Raw genomic sequence first — 16,548 nt, 5'->3', positions numbered from 1 at the left:
GTAAGCTTGGTCGGGGGAATCTTATTTGGTCAAAAGTAATGTGTTTACTGGTGCCTCCTTATGAAACTAACCTCAAGGTCCCAAGGCTATCTTTTAGGACGTTTCCTTTTGGCACTTAAGAAAGTAAATCTCCTTGGAAGGGCTTCAAGTTAGATTTGCCTTCTGCTCAATCCCATTTTGTGGTAATAATGGCATTTCAGAGTTCAGAGTTCTCTATTAACAGAGAGAAATGGTTTTTCATACCATGTCACATATGAGAGCCAAAAGGCATAGAATAAATTGAAAGGGAGAGGCTTGGCTCTAAAATAATAATCCTAATTATTATTGTTATCATTATTAGAATGTCATTTATTAGACTCATTTGATTATTTAGAGATTAGCTTTGGGGGGATGGAACCGGCCTGTTTAATGACTCAGTAAGAGCATTTTAGGTCTGGGGTGTTGATTTTTTTTAACAGATTGGTTTTCCCATTGTTCTTCTATTTTCTGAAGGTAAACTTTGTGAAGTTACACTAAAATGCCCGCTTTTATCAAGGGCTTGACATCACCATCCTAGCCCATCCTGGTGTATTTCTTGGAAAGTGTCCACACTGGCAGGCGTTTTCCAAATAAAACAGTTGTTTCAGTAAACAAGTGTTTTATCCAGCAGCCCAAGTGGAGAATTTTAAAACCAGTGTTTGTTTTGCCAGCAAACATTTTGTTTCAATCTTTGCAGCTAAACAAGTGGGTGAGGTTTAAGTGGCCTCCTGGTAACAACAAATGCAGAACCATTTTCAGAAAATTCCGCTCTGGCAGAGCGAAATTTATTTGCTGTCAGAGTATGAATTTAGACTTTCGGGGAAATAATTTGTACTTTTTGTATAGTTCTGTGCTTAGTTGCAGTCACAGTGGAAAGTCTTAGGTTTGGGTAAGGTCTGTTAATTCTTTTTGAAGGCAAAAAATGAAGAAATATAAAAGTTATTAAATAAGAAGTGTTGTTATAGTGGTATATTTAAATTTTATAGCTTGCCTTTACAATGTGACTGAAATGTCATCAGGTATTTGCTCTGCTCTGCATTTCTTACCTCTTTTCTAATTATTTTCATGGTGATTCCTTTAGTGTATAATACAGTACAACATCCATGTTAATTATCAGCTTTTATCTTTTAGCTTTTATAAAAATAGTTGTAAAATCAGATTTTGGTGAATTATAGTTGCCTTTACTCAGGGTTCCTGTAGTTGAACGGTCTTGCTGTCTTTAATGGTTTATCTTTGGAAATGTGTCCTTGAATTTTTAAATTTGAAAGTTTGATTGTGGCGTGCTTTTCTTTTTAAAAGGCAGGCCTCTTTCCTATCCAGGAAGATGCAATTGCACTTTCTCAAGGGAATAGTCAGAAATTATGCACATAGCGTATGTGCAGAAGAGTGTAGGAAATAAATATATATGGTTTAAAGACTAATTAGCAAGTGGACATGCAAGTAACCCCATCCAGATTAAGAAATAGAACAGTGCCTTAGAACCTTCTCTACTTCAAACCCACCTCCCTCTTCTCTCCAAGGAAGTTCACAGCTATGTAGATATCCTTAAATGACATCACTTAGTTTTGCAAATGTCTGGTATGTATTAAATACTTAAACATGTAAATTGTTTGTTTTTACCAACAATATGATTGCAAGACTTAGCCACGTTGATGCCTTTGGCTGTGATTTGTTCCTTTTCATTGGTTAGCATTCCTCTGCGCTACGACGATGCGTTTATCCATTTTACTGTTGATGGACATTTGAACTGTTTCTAGCTTTTGGCTCTTATGACAAAGGCTGCCGAGGACATTCTTATATGTTTATATATATGCTAGTACAGTTGTGCAAAAGTTTTTCTAGAGTGTCTTGGGAGGTAGATTGTTCAGTCATTGGGTGTAGTTTTAACTTGATGCTCTAATTCCCAATGACTTTCCAGAGTGCTTGTTCCAGTTTGTCCTCCGTTTAACAGTGAGAGTCCTTACTGCTTCACGTCTTCACCACAACTTGGTATTGTTAGATTTTTAAATTTTTGCCAATCTAGTCAATATGAAGTGATGTCTCACTGTGGTTTTAACTTGCTTTTTCTTGATTAATTATAAGGCTTATTGGCCTTTTGGATACCCTTTTCTCTGAAGTGTTTATTCAAACTTTTTGCCCATTTTTCTATGGATTGTCTTTTTCTTGCCAATTCTTTACTGATTTGTAGGACTCTTTTATTCTAGTATGAATCTTTTGTCAATTGTATGTGTTGCAAATATCTTCTCCCACTTTGTGACTCGTCTTTTTACCCTGTTTATGATGCTTTTGGATGCACACAAACTCTTAATTTTAATATCATTGGGTTTATCAGTCTTTTCCTTTATGGTCAATACTTTTGTATCTTGTTTGAGAAATTCTTCTCTTTCCCAGGTTCATGAAGATTTCTCCTGTATTCTCTATAGTTTTTCCTTTCACATTTTATTTTATTGTATTTCACTTATCTGAAACTGATTTTTGTGAATGTTGTAAGGTAGGGGTCCCTCTTCTTTATGTTTTCCTCCCCAAAGCCCCAGCACATGGTTGTATATCCTAGTTGGAAGCCGTTCTGGTTCTTCTATGTGAGCTGCTGCCACAGCATGGCAACTGATGGTTGATGGGTGGTGGGTGTGGTTCTGTGACCGGGAAGTGAACCCAGGCTGCCAAAGCAGTGAGCACTGAACTTTAACCGCCAGGCCATTAGAGCATTTTTTAAAAATCTAAATAGATATTTTGTTGTCCAGGCACTATTTATTGAAATGTCCATCTTTTCCACTTCATCTGGAATACTGTACGTGTCATATATCGATTGGCCATTTGTATTATGTCTGTTTCTGTGCTCTCTATTCTGTTCCTTTGGTCTCTTCATCAATCCCCGATCCAACCGTACGCTATCTTAATGATCACAGCTTCATAGTGAATTTGCGATATATCTGGGAGGGCCTGTTCTTCCATCTAGTGCTTCAAGCATGTCTTGGTGCTCCTGTTTTTTTGCCCCTCTATATAAATTTTAGAAACAGCTCAAATTCCCTAACAAAACATTCTGGAATTTTTATTAGGACTGCATTGAATCCATAGACCAGTTTGGGGAGAACTAACACGTTTACACCAGAGAGTCTACCACATGGAAAGGCAGCGTGCCTTTTAAAGGATGGTGCCCAGCTTCCTGGGTTCAGATCCTGGTTCCAGATCCTGGTTCCACTCCCCATTGGCCACAGGACCCTGAAGCATTTATTTAACCTCAGTGTGCCTCAGTTTCTTTATTTGTAAAAAGGGATCATAATAGTACCTATCTTTTATAGGATAATTGAAAGGATTAAATGATTAAATGTTGTATATAATATGTATAAAGTGCTTAGAATAGTGTCTGGCACATAGTAGGCATTACATAAGTGCATGAATGCTGATTTCTTTATATCTTCTTCAATGTCCCAAGAAAGTTTTATAATTTTCTTTATAAAACTATATATAATATATATAAAATATATTGCTATACATGCAGATCTTCCTTGACTTACAATGGGGTTACGTCCCGATAAACCCATTTTAAGTGAAAATATCCTAAGTCGAAAATGCATTTAATCCACCTAACCTACTAAATATCACAGCTTAGCCTCGCCTACCTTAAATGTGCTCAGAACTCTCACACTAGCCTGCAGATGGGCAAAATCATCTAACACAAAACCTATTTTATAATAAAGTGTTGAATATCTCATGTAATTTGTCGAATACGGTACTGAAAATGACAAACAGCGTGGGTGTCTGGGTGCAGAATGCTTGTACGTCTGTTGGTTGTTTACCCTCGTGATCTCAGGGCTGCCTGGGAGCTGCAGCTCCTGCCACTGGCCCAGCATCAGGAGAGAATCCCACTGCATAGTGCTAGCCCAGGAAAAGAGCACAATTCAAAGTTCGAAGTGCGATTTCTACTGAATTCGAATTACTTCTTTTTTTTTTTTAAAGATTTTATTTTTTTCCTTTTTCTCCCCAAAGTCCCCCCAGTACGTAGTTGTATATTCTTTGTTGTGGGTCCTTCTAGTTGTGGCATGTGGGACGCTGCCTCAGCGTGGTTTGATGAGCAGTGCCATGTCCACGCCCAGGATTCAAACCAACGAAACACTGGGCCACCTGCAGCGGAGCGCGCGAACTTAACCACTCGGCCACGGGGCCAGCCCCTCGAATTACTTTTGTACCATTGTAAAGTTGAAAAATTGTAAGTTGAACCATCATAAGTCCGAGATCGTCTGTACATATAACATATAGAAATATATATAATATATATATCTAGGAATCTTAATATTTTTGATGATGTTGAAATAGTATTTAAAATGTTTCTTGGGGTGTGTACAATATTTTGTTTTTATTTAGTATATTTTATGAGCCAATTATCATAATCTTTGATTAATAATTATTAAGTGCTTGTATGGCATAAGATGCTGCTTAGGGCAGACAAGAAATATGGACACTTCCGTTTGGGTGTTTGCCCATCACAATTACTGCTCTGGTCTCACGGGATTGAACATTTTACCCATTTTGCATAATTTTGAACTGTTGTATCCCATTGACTTCTGTTGTTGAACCCCATCTGAGCATTTTGGCAGTCTGGTTCATTGTATCTTGTATTATCAGGCAGCTTTCAGGTCATTATTTCTTTTAAATTTATGAGATTACTATATTTCAGTATTTGTTTATAGACCACCCACAGTGTGCTTGAGACCCTTCTAGGTTTTCTTTTCTTTTTTTTTTTTAAGATTGGCACCTGAGCTAACAATTGTTGCCAATCTTCTTCTTTTTTTTTTTTCTGTTTTTTCTCCCCCAATCCCTCCAGTACGTAGTTGTATATTTTAGTTGTGGGTCCTTCTCCTTGTGGCATGTGGGATGCTGCCTCAATGTGTCCCGACGAGTGGTGCCATGTCGGCACCTAGGATCCGAACCATCGAAACCCTGGGCCAATGAAGCAGAGCACAGGAACTTAACTGCTCGGCCATGGGGCCGGCTCCTAAGTTTTATTTCCGCTGCTCTTATTTTCCCCCAAATTCTGAACTCACGATGCCACACCCCATGAGATTGGAGTCCCATCTTCATACATTGACTTGCATCCAGTGTAAGTAATCTTTCTCTGGACAAAATCTTATATTGTTCCTTTTCCATTTGTCACAGACATCTCTATGGAGTTATAATATTTTTTTACCAGAATATTGATTTTCATTTGGTCTTCATTTATTCTCCTTAGAAAAGGCAGTAGTCAGTCCATGTCTAGCTGTAGCTTCACCACCCAACTGATTTGGATATTCGCCAGCTCTCTGATGCTAGATGCGCGCTGAACTGATTCATCCGCACGAATTCTGACGGAAGGAGTGTCAAGATTTTATAATTTTTTTAAAAGAAAGAAAGTAAAAGAAAAAAGTATATCTGCACATCTACAGGTTCCCCTCGCCTTGTGTCTCCTCTGGTTTCAGTTCTGAGCTTTCTGGTCATGCGGTACCCCGCCTCACGTGGGAGGCGGAGACCCAAGCTGCGAGGCCCTGGGTGATTTCACTTTGTATTGCAGGAGGCAGAAACTCAAAGTGAAACCAATGAAAAAACCAATGTGTTCTTAATGGTTTTTACCCAAACCATAAATCCGTCTCTTGGAGGGAGAGGGAAATCACCCAAAATTTGATCCGGTTTCTTCAGCATGTTCCAGGCGGTATTTAGCAGTTCAATGACCGTCTGCTGGGACTCACTCAACGGGTTCGTTGAAAGTGCCGATTCCTGGGCGTGACCTAGACAAGAGGTGGGGAGGAGATAGGGATTTGAATATTTTAAAAGCTCCCCTACGACCGACTGGCCCGGTGGCGCAGCGGTTAAGTTTGCACCTTCCACTTTGGCTGCCCGGGGTTCTCTGGTTCGGATCCCAGGTGCGGACACAGCACTGCTTGGCAAAAGCCATACTGTGGTAGGCGTCCCACGTATAAAGTAGAGGAAGGAAGGGCACGGATGTTAGCTCAGGGCCAGTCTTCCTCAGCAAAATGAGGAGGATTGGGGGCAGATGCTACCTCAGGGCTAATCTTTCTCAAAAATAAATTAATTAATTAAAAGAATTAAAACATAAAAGCTCCCCTGGTGATTCTGACCATCAGACAGGACCTGATGACAATTCCAAAGGTATGGGCTCAGGCTTTCGTTGATCACGTGTTGCTTAGTGGAGAAATTTCATAAGAGATTTAATCTAACGTAGCCAACATCTGTTAAGTGCCATGTGTCAGGCACTTCACATTTAAACTTACGAGTAGACTAGTATTATTAGCCCCATTTTACAAAAGAGGAAACTGAGGCACAGAGAGGTTAAATAACATGCCCAGAGTGAAACAGCTGATGCAGAATTAGCACGGTGTTTGTGGATCCTCAAAGCAAAATCCTGACTCTTCGTTAATTACAGATAAACTGGTCTCCAGCAGATGTGGGCCCAAAGGGTCTACTGGGATCATAATCCTGTGTTGGGATTGTGTGTGCCTTATAAATTATTCATTGCATTAGTAAGTCTTTACTGAGCATTTAGAGTCCCCATGGCTTCGGGTAGGGATTCCACAAAAGGAAGGCATATACAGGAAATTGTGGTGTAGCAGAGAAACTAGTAGCTTTTCAGCAGATGCCTGTGCATACATGAGAGGGCTTTGGGGTGGAGTGGAGGAACTGCTGGCCTTTGAGCTGTTACCTTGTACCAGGCTCTGTGCTAAGTGTTTTACGTGTATTTTCCGATTTATTCCTCACAAGCGCCCTCTTCATTAACTTCTATTAATAATCTATTGAACAGGGAACTAAGGCTTAGAGACAGGAAGAAACTTGCCTGTGGTCATACAGCTTCTGCGTCGTGGTTGTGATAGGAAGATAATGCCTGTCCCTCTCCAGAAACTAGCTTTCATCCTCTGTATTTTCTGCTTTTCACTATGCAATTAAATAGGATTTTCTGTTTTCTAGAGGAGAATTGCTGTTCATCTGATAGTGACCCAGACAGCCCAGTCACTAAGATCACTCTGGGGTTTAAAGAGATCCTTTCAATGGCTTATAGTGTTATTCTTCGTTTGCTTGGCCTCCCCATTTTGTCCCCTGGTTCTCTTGTCCTTGCTGGCTCTTGGGCCAGGGAAGAATCCTTCAGAGCTGATATTATCACGGCCAGGTTCATGGCCTACAACAAGGCTGACGGATGCCTTGGGTCCAGAGGAGGCCCAGAGCTGTTCCTGAAGGAACGTCATGGCTTTGTCCCTAGGTGCTCCCTCTCCTTATCCCTGTGCGGCGGGGTCGCCGTCTGTGCCCTCATCGGGATCCTTAATTTTCATGGAAGATGTTCAGTGTCTGGTACTGTGCCCTACGAAGGTGGGAAGTCAATATAATTGTTTTGAACCACTTCAGAATTGTAGAGTGTTTGGTCATGAAGAAACCTTACAAGTCATCTAGCTCACTTTCTCCATCGTACTGAAAATCAAGTGACTGATTAAAAGTAACTAGTTAGTGGCCAGACTACAACGGTTCCTCATACCCAACACCTTCCTTCTGCTCCTTTAATCTGATTTTATGCTCGCACTGCCCTCATCAAGCTGAATCATGTCATGAATAAGCCATAAGAATTTTAACTTCAACATGATTCGTATGGTAGGGCTTTCTTTTTAAAGGCAGATTTACCTTTTGTATTATGTATTATTTAGGCCAGTGACTCTCTTCAAATGTTATCAGGCCTGCCAGACAGTTTAATATCCAGCAAAGTGGAAAAGCCACTTATGGGTATTCCAGTTGCTCATACATCATTTTTTTTTTGAGGAAGATTAGCCTTGAGCTAACATCTGCTGCCAATCCTCCTCTTTTTGCTGAGGAAGACTGGCCCTGAGCTAATGTTCGTGCCCATCTTCCTCTACTTTATATGTGGGATGCCTGCCACAGCATGATTTCGTAAACAGTGTGTAGGTCTGCACCTGGGATCCAAACCAGTGAACCCTGGGCTGCGGAAGCAGAACGTGCGAACTTAATGGCTGCGCCACCGGGCTGGCCCCTGCTTACACATCTTCTTAATGCTGAAGAAGAAAACCTAACAAAAAGATAACAAAAGGAAAGGGTACATATTGTTAGTATTATTATTATTATTATTATTATTATTATTTTTTAATCTATTCTAGGCCTCCTACCTTATTGTCAACGCCTCAGACACACAGACGTGGGTTGTAACTTATGCCATCCCTTGCACCTAATGTCCTTGGAGAATGGGCATATGAGTGGAGATATGGAGATTCTAATAAAGAATCCATTCATTAAACTGACTATTTCCTTCTTTAAAAATAACCCCATCAGTATCAAATAATTAAGGCAGTAACATCAGGGCCCAGGCCTCTGACCCTTTGCTTTGTCCTTCCACTCTGCTCCATTCTAATTTTGTCACATTGACTTCACACTGAGAAATAGTAGAAGAGCCCCATGGCCTTTTTCTTTTCTTTTCAATATTTTATTGAAGAAGTATAATATCCTCATAGAAAAGTGCACATATCATAGATAAATAGCTCCCTGAATTTTCACAAAATGAACACCCGTGGGAGCTTTTGAGTCCTGCCGACCTGGTTTCATAATCTGACTTCTCCACTTGCCATATGTGTAACCTTAGGCAAGTTACTTAACCTTTCTGAGCCTCAGTTTTCTCACACGTCAAATGGGGAAGAGATAATAGCATTTCATAGGTATTTGTGGAGAGGGAAAATATAATACGGACATATAACTTACCTGGCATTCTTCCATTTCTCTAATCCCGGGGGAACTTCTGCCCACGAACACCCTCCAGGTGGATCAGAGTGTGGTAGGTAAGAGTGTGTAATGCTCAGTAACGGCTCATGTGTATCTGGAAACGCAGTAACAATATGGACAGAAAACACGTGGCCCCGGGCTTCCCTGCTTCTTACTTCGCTACAACTGATTTTGGCACCTTCTCCTCCAGAGCTCACCTGAGAGGGTTGGTTTCAAGTAGATTAAAGATTCACCCTGTTTACTTATTCATATATAACCTGCTTCATCCCAAAAAGCGATAATAGAAATACTCGTGGTACAACAGTATTTAAAACAAATACGTAAGTAGGTGATGGAGGCTAACGTGGAAATGTAAGCTAAAGCTTGGGGTAAGGTTGATACTCAAAATATGTGTCGTGAAAACCAGATCATTTGCTAGATGTGGGTTTCAGAGTTGGCTTTGAGCTTCCTAGTGCTCAAAGCAAAAAAGGAGAAATGATTAGTAGTAAGATTCTGAGGGCCCTTCTAATATGACGACAAACCAGTTGTACAGGAGAAATTCAGTTTTGTTCTGGGCACCAGGACCTTCCTTCCATGGGTCTTCACAAAGAGAACTTGATGTGAAGTGGCGGGATTCCCTGTAATAAAATTATCTGATTTATAATGCTGTGTCTTAGGCTCTGCTTCACTGTATACATGGGGCACAAAGCAAACGCCTGAGTTACTAAAAATAGTTTTATAAATGAACATGAACTGATAAAATTCTATTTTCCAGTTTAATTCAAGGATACAAAGAAACTTCATACAAGCTGGTTACATGTAACCAATAGATCCATTTATGAAGCTTCTAAATCTGCCCAGCAGTGGCTTGGTAAATGGGAATTCTGTGTTTAGGCTGGATGGGGAAAGAAGAATCTTCGACTACTCTTCCTAAAGAAGTCTCTAAGGAGGAAGCATGATTTTTAGGAAGTGCTTGGGAAAAGGAGGTCAGGAGAAGCTGAGGCAGCGTGGACTTTCTGGGTGAAAGCTACAGTCAGAGATGATGCAGGCTTGTGCCATGAAGGACTTGTCTTTGGGGAGATGAAAAATATGCTTACTTGAAAAAATTATAGTACCCTCACCACTGAGGAACAGGTTTGGGGGTACAGTAAATGGTCAGTTTTGGACGTGTTGGGTTCGCAGCTCCCCTGCTAGGGAAGTTCTGTTTTACACACACACACAGGTATGCTTGTCATTGTAGGATCCGAGGATTACATCCTTGTTAGCTAGAGTGCTGGCAGATTCCAGCTGAATGAGGACATATACATGGAGGCAAATGATTAAAAATAGGGTTCAGTTTTGAAATTTGAAATTCAGATATTTGTAAAAGAAGACCATCCTTAATAGAAACAAATATGGGGCTTTATTGTCATCATTGGTAGAGCAGTGGGTCTCAGAGTCTGGTTTGGGGAAGCCTAGGGATCCCTGATATCTTTTCAGCGGGTCCATGAGGTCAAGACCATTTTTATAACAATAAGATTTGTTTTTTCTCTGGACTAACCGAGAGGGTATGTGATGTGTGATATCTCGACAGATGTTGAGAATCCGCTTATCTTCTGTAAAGTCAGCCATTAAAAGGGATGTTCAGAAATGTAAAGCAATGTATTCTCACTAAATTTTCTTTTGGAAAATAGGGTTATTTTTCACAAAAATATGCTATTTATGTTAATATGTGATAGGTTTATCGTTGTTATTTTAGATAAATTAATAAATTTAACCTATCTTCAGTTTTCTTTTTTTGTGTGTGAGGAAGATGCACCTTGAGCTAATATCTGTGCCTGTCTTCTTCTACTTTGTATGTGGGATGCCTCCACAGCATGGCTGATGAGTGGAGGAGGTCTACACCCGGGATTTGAACCCACAAACCAGGGCCACCAAAGTGCAGTGTGTGCAACTTTAACGACCTGGCCACAGGGCCAGCCCCAGTTTAAATTTCTAATATGGAAAATACCAATAGATGTAACCTTCATTAACAAAAGCTCTTTGGGGGTCATTGATAAGTTTAAATGTGTAAAGGAGTCCTGAGACCAAAAAGTTTGAGGACCCTTGTGTAAGAAGTATGCTTACCATAGACTTTGTTGGTACCATGCACTAATAATGGTACACAGAGCAGTAATGTGGTCCCTGATATCTAAGAAATGTTCCTGCGTCACTGCCTGGAAACAGACCTAGAAGTAAATACACAGAATTGTTCCAAATAGTGTTGGCATCTCCACTTTGTTTATCAGTGTGTTCATATAGCAGATATTTAGTTAACACTGAGATTATGGCAATTAATAAAAGAGACAAGATCTCTACTCTCCTGGTTACTTCTGATGAAAGTGTTGAGAAATCAGAATTGTTTATAGCATTTGCAGTATATAAAAGATCAGCATATACAGGTGGTATGCAGTTGCGACTCTGGAATTGGTAGAAAGTGAACCTCTGAGCAAATGAATACTGCTCTTTGCTATGGGCCAGGCCCTGTGCTGAGTGCCTGTGTGCGTGATTTCATTTTATGGCAATCCTATGTAGTACGTAATGTTGACATCTTTATAGGTGAAGAAATAGAAACTCAGGTTAGATAATTTGTCTAAGTTGTCAGCTAATGAGAAATAGAACCAGGGTTTGTGCATTTTTATAGCATCTTTGCTTTAGGTAGTCCTTCTCTTTTAAGGAAACAATAAACTTTCCCTTTAACAATCCCCACCTCCATGTTAGAGAAAGGGACTGGCCTTGCCATATGTTTTGCAGTGTATCTTTTGGACTGTGTTCTTGCCCAGGTGCAGAGAGCAGCAGTGAAGAAATTTCACATCCAGGGTGGGAATCTTCTATCACAAAAGCAGCCAGGTGAATCTAACTGACAATATCTACAGAGGAGTTACCAACAGCATGGAACAGAGAGCCCACCCACAGGGTACCAGACGCCAATAAGATAACCAGGGCAAGGCCTGTTTCCTTGTATCTCACTTCTGCTGCAGCCAATTAAGATTTGAAATCACTTCTTTCTTTGGCAGGGCAGATTATTGTCAAGCGTCTCTTAGAGGTGACCTTTCTGGGCCTATAAATGGTTTACTTTGGACCCTGAAAGGTGTGGCGGGCCCAGTCTACAGTGTGTTTGGATTCAAAGGCAGTAAGTTGCAGCCACTTGGGTTTTTGTGGCAGCTGCCGCGGTAGGTATTTCTGGTCCTAGAGGAGTCTCCTCTGAGCTGTCTGATGCACTAGGACCCCTCCCCCTTCCACCCTCCCAGAGAACTTTCCCCATCAACCATCAGAAAGACATTGTGACCTGTGGTCAGAGCCCAGTGTAGTGACCGCGTCTTGTATCAGCCCCTCCAGAAAACAGTGTAAAACCTGTGCCCAATTCTGGAGTCTTTCAGAAGCCTCAGGAACTGGAACTAAGTCTCTTCTAACTGGAGAGCACACGTGTACGCACCCACAGATGATCTTCATGTCAAGGTGCAATTAGGGCCTCTGTTTGCCAGGTTTTTGAGTTACATACTAACTCCGCTCATATCATTCTATGATTTGAAACCCTCGTTATAAGTGTAGCTGATGAAGCACGAAGAGGTAGCTGGTAATGGTAGACTGTGTGGAGAGGAACCGCCAATTATCATGTATCTGAGTTCAAAATGTTCCGTTTTACCAGTTTCCTCTGGATGGTTTCTTCTGTTGAAAAATTACTAGCTCTAGCTAGCTTGCCCACGACGCCCTCTCCCTGTGCGTGTGATGGTTCATCTTCTCACATCCTCTCCTTTCCCGGGGCTGCTTACAGCGTTCACAGAGCTGCAGCAGCCTCAGCCGAGCTCTTGCCCAACGTGTCAACTGCTCCTAACCTTTGTCCTCTTAGCTTGGTGAAGTTTTGGTACATTCTCGGGGCAGGCAGGAAAACAATACCTCTCTGCTCAGAACAGTTGTTTCCTCCTTTCGTCCCACAGTCCTCCTTACCACTGTAACTTTTTAGAGCAGGGTTTAAATAAGGGCCGTTCTCCACCGTCCTCAGATCCGGTGCCTTGGTTTGCACGTGGGGAAAGGAAGAATGGCAATCCCAGTCCAGTATTTACAGCTCAGTGTGTTTTCGACTGGCAAGAGGCAATGGTGAGTTTACTTCCCTTTCTACCATCTCAGAAAATGGGTTGTCAGCTCCTCCTTCTGCCTGGCATTTCAGCAGCCCTCTTACTTCCCATCCTCAAGGTATCAGCAGACCAGTGCAGTTCAGGGTGGTGTGAACAAAGCAAGTCAGATTTTTTCATCTGTTTTAACCACCGCACCATTGAAGAGAGTCAGAATTCTTATCTCAAGTAGGGGCCAAGCCGGTCGGACAGACCCTCGCTGGTGTGATGTCTGGATGGTGGTAGTAAAGCAGGGACTTGACGGGCTCACTCTGACCTTGAGCAATTTAACCTCTCTGAACCTCTCTTCTACAGAAGGGGGGGCATGTACCTGCCTCCAGGGGCAGTGGCAAGGGTTAAATGAGCTCGCCGAGGCAAACCACTTGGCTCCAGATTGAGTCAGGGCTTGTGGTACATATGAGCTTTTATTTGTGTCCAATTTCTTGATCCAAACGTGTTTCCAGTGCAAGTTTTTGTTGCTCTGAAATCCCCTACAATTAGCATTAATAAAGCTGAAGGAGACCATGTCCATGGGGGTATCCTCAGCTGCTTGGAAAGCTGGAAGGAAAACAGAACAGAGAAGGAAGTAAAAGCAATGCTTCAAGCAACTTGAGACGCAGGGAGAATTTCCCCAGAGAGAGGCTGGAGGCTGATGAGAGCACCCACGAGATGCAAGCTGGGGAAGCCGTCCGTGTGTTTGCACCCTAGCCTGCTGGCCATTTGGGCACTTTCCCCTCTTTTGCTGACTTCTTTTACTGCTGAACAGGCTGCCACCAGACAACTGGAGAGCTTGGCAGGGTTCCGGGGATCTGTACCAATGCCACGCCTCCTGATGACATAGCAGACACTGATGGTGCTCGCACACAGCAACGTGGCCTTGTCAAGCGCTTTCTGACTGATGCCAGCACCAGTGACTGCTTTCAGATCTCAAGTCCTGAGAAGAATACTCAGCTCGGTGCGTCGGGAGGCCCGCATCCAAATCCCAGCTTTGGATAGCTTTGGACCTTCAGCAAGTCACGTCAGCTCTCTGAATCCAAGTTTCCTCATGTACGTATGAGTATTATGAGTATATAGATATGAGTATTACATTCATCAGGCCCTGAGATCCATCCCATGCTGACGTGTATGCATTTGAAACCTCCTCTGGGCCTTCTCCTTAGAAGCAGCACCACCCGTCAGGGTTAGCACCTGAGGAGCAGTCCCTGACTGCCAGCGCCTCTCAAACCCTGATCCATTTTTGAAAAATTATAGTTCTTGGACCCTGTGACACACAGCTGTGACCAAGGTTGCAGGAACAACTCAGCAGTTCCCAGCACACCCTGCAGCCCAGCTGCCCTACTGCTTCCCTGTCAGTCCAGCCCTTGTCAGCTTCCACCTCGAACGTACTTCTCCTCCACCACACACACGGTCTGAGAGCTAGAAACTCATCAATGAATCTTTCGCTTTCGGTGTGCTCTTCCTGAATGAGTCGTGACTTCCATTTTTTTCTAGCTTCCCTCTCTGATCTCAAGGGCCACATCTAACACAATGCTCGTGTTTAAAAAAAAAAAAGTGGGTTTTTTCAACATCTCTTTATTAATCAAAACGACTTCAGTTTAAATTAAACGCCTAACAGACCTCATTTAGAAGACTAGAGCTGTTCGTTAGAAAGTGAAAGTAGCTGATAATCCTTTTTGATATGTGAAAAAACTGACAAGTCATTTAAACCTCTTTCTTCCTGGTAACTTAGAAAAAATAAGCCAAGGTACTTGAATTTTGTCACCTTTGATTTTTCCCTCCTTGTGCCCAGGATAAAGATGTCATAAAAGCTTCTACGTTCCACACTCCTGCTAAACTCATAGGTAGGAGGAATAATTGGCTTTTTCCTTGAGAGGAGGGTAGTAACAGACTGTGTCTGAGCTATTCTCTTGCAAATCCCCACGGGTACTGAATAATAAAATCTGTCTAGCTTCGAGTCTGCAACTCTTCTCGCTTTCCTTTGAACAAGGGCAGTAAGTTGCTCTTTTTCTGCCCGGCTCTTGCACTGAAAAAATCCAGTAGGTGGCCAGAGAGTCTTTAGAAGACTAAAGACAGCTTCAGAGAGCCATTGGACCAGGTTTTAAAAAGAAAAGTGTGCTTGTATCTTTGTACGGCAAACAATGCTGAAGGAGTTGAATGGTGCTTCAGGACCCCGGCTTAGGGACAGGTGACTTATTTAGGCAAGTTACAAATTGACGTGTTTGACTGTAGCTAAATGAAGTTCTCAGAATAATCCCTGAAACAGGAGCTCAGAGCGCTGAAGCAAGGACTCAGACCAGACCTCTCAGCTGGCCTCATTTTTGCCTCTAATTTATGACGTGGTGTCATCCTTTGCAACTCCACACAAGAGCCCCTCGAGTATTCTCTATGGAACATGAAAGAACTCTGTTAGCACCACATGAGCCAAACCCCAGGAGTTCCCGTGGGCTGAGAACTTTGCCCTTTGTAAATCACTTTTGTAAAAAATTCTAAGATGGGGAGATGGCGATAAGGAAATTGCTCTGCATTGTTTTATGGTTCTAGCATTCAGTTTCCTGTGGTGTCCCATGTTCTTTTTTGATTTGAGTCATACGAGCCTAAGGAGCAAGCCTGGCTCTGCTCTCAGTTACCCAGAACTGGCTGCGTACGGCTGAGTGTACATCCCGTTTACGCGGCCATGGAGTGTCCTCCGTCCCTGGGATGTTCCAGGAACAAGCTGCAAATCTGCGTTTTTGAATAAAATATTCACTGATCGTGACGGATGCCTTTAGTATTCATGAGGCAATGGTCTTTTCATATATATTATATATATATGTGGTGGTAAAGTAAAATACACATTACACAAAATTTACTATTTTAACCATTTTTAAGTGTACAGTTCAGTGGCATGAGGTACCTTCACGATCACCACCATTCATCTCCAGAACTTCTTCATTTTCCCAAACTGAAACTTGGTACTCGTTAAACACGAACTCCCAGTCCTCCCTCCCTCAGCCCCTTGGCACCCACTATTCTACTTCCTGTCTCTGTAAATTTGACTACTCTAGGAACCTCATATAACTGGAATCATACAGTGTTTATCCTTTTGTGACTGACTTATTTCACTCAGCACAACGTCTTCAAGGGTCATCCCTGCTCTAGTATGTGTCAGTGCTTCATTTCTTTTTAAGAATGAATAATATTTCATTGTATGTTTATACCACATTTTGTTTGTTCGTTCATCATCTATGAACACTTGTGTTGCTTCCAGTTTTTGGCTATTGTGAATTGTGGGTATACAAATATGTTTGAGACCTTGCTTTCAGTTCTTTTGGGTATATATGCAGAAATGGAATTGCTGGATCATGGCTGGATCATCACAGGGTAATTCTATTTTTAATTTTTTGAGGAACTGCATACCGTTTTCCATGGAGGCTGTGCTGTTTTAGATTCTCACCAGCGGTGCACAAGGATTCCATTTTCTCCACATCCTTGCCAACAGTTGTTGTTTTCTGGTTTTTTGATACTAGGCCTCCTAATGGGTGTGGGGTGGTATCTCACGATGGTTGTGGACAATGGTTGTTTTAATGTTGGTGTTTAGTGGCATGCACAGCTGAACTCTCCTACTGTGTTTCTGTGTGATGGAGCAGGCCACAAGGAGAAGGCTCCTTGCCCTTTTTGTTGC

At 42.0% G+C, this 16,548-nt stretch overlaps 1 protein-coding gene across 2 annotated transcripts in view; it reads left to right on the top strand.

Moving 5' to 3' along the window:
• The window catches only part of RREB1 (ras responsive element binding protein 1), a 173,847-nt gene that overhangs the window by 10,577 nt on the left and 146,722 nt on the right, over positions 1-16,548 (top strand). The window contains exons 1-2 of one of the 2 annotated variants that reach the window (XM_070515647.1): positions 12,650-12,873; positions 13,654-13,934. The exons of the other annotated variant lie outside the window; for it this stretch is intronic. The gene's annotated coding sequence lies outside the window, so the exon portion shown is untranslated. Of the gene's footprint in view, positions 1-12,649; positions 12,874-13,653; positions 13,935-16,548 lie in introns of those variants that run through there. 2 annotated transcript variants of the gene reach the window in all.

Source organism: Equus asinus, chromosome 8 (assembly GCF_041296235.1).
Source record: "Equus asinus isolate D_3611 breed Donkey chromosome 8, EquAss-T2T_v2, whole genome shotgun sequence".
NCBI classification, from domain to species: domain Eukaryota; kingdom Metazoa; phylum Chordata; class Mammalia; order Perissodactyla; family Equidae; genus Equus; species Equus asinus.
This window is presented reverse-complemented; position numbering and strand designations above follow the sequence as displayed.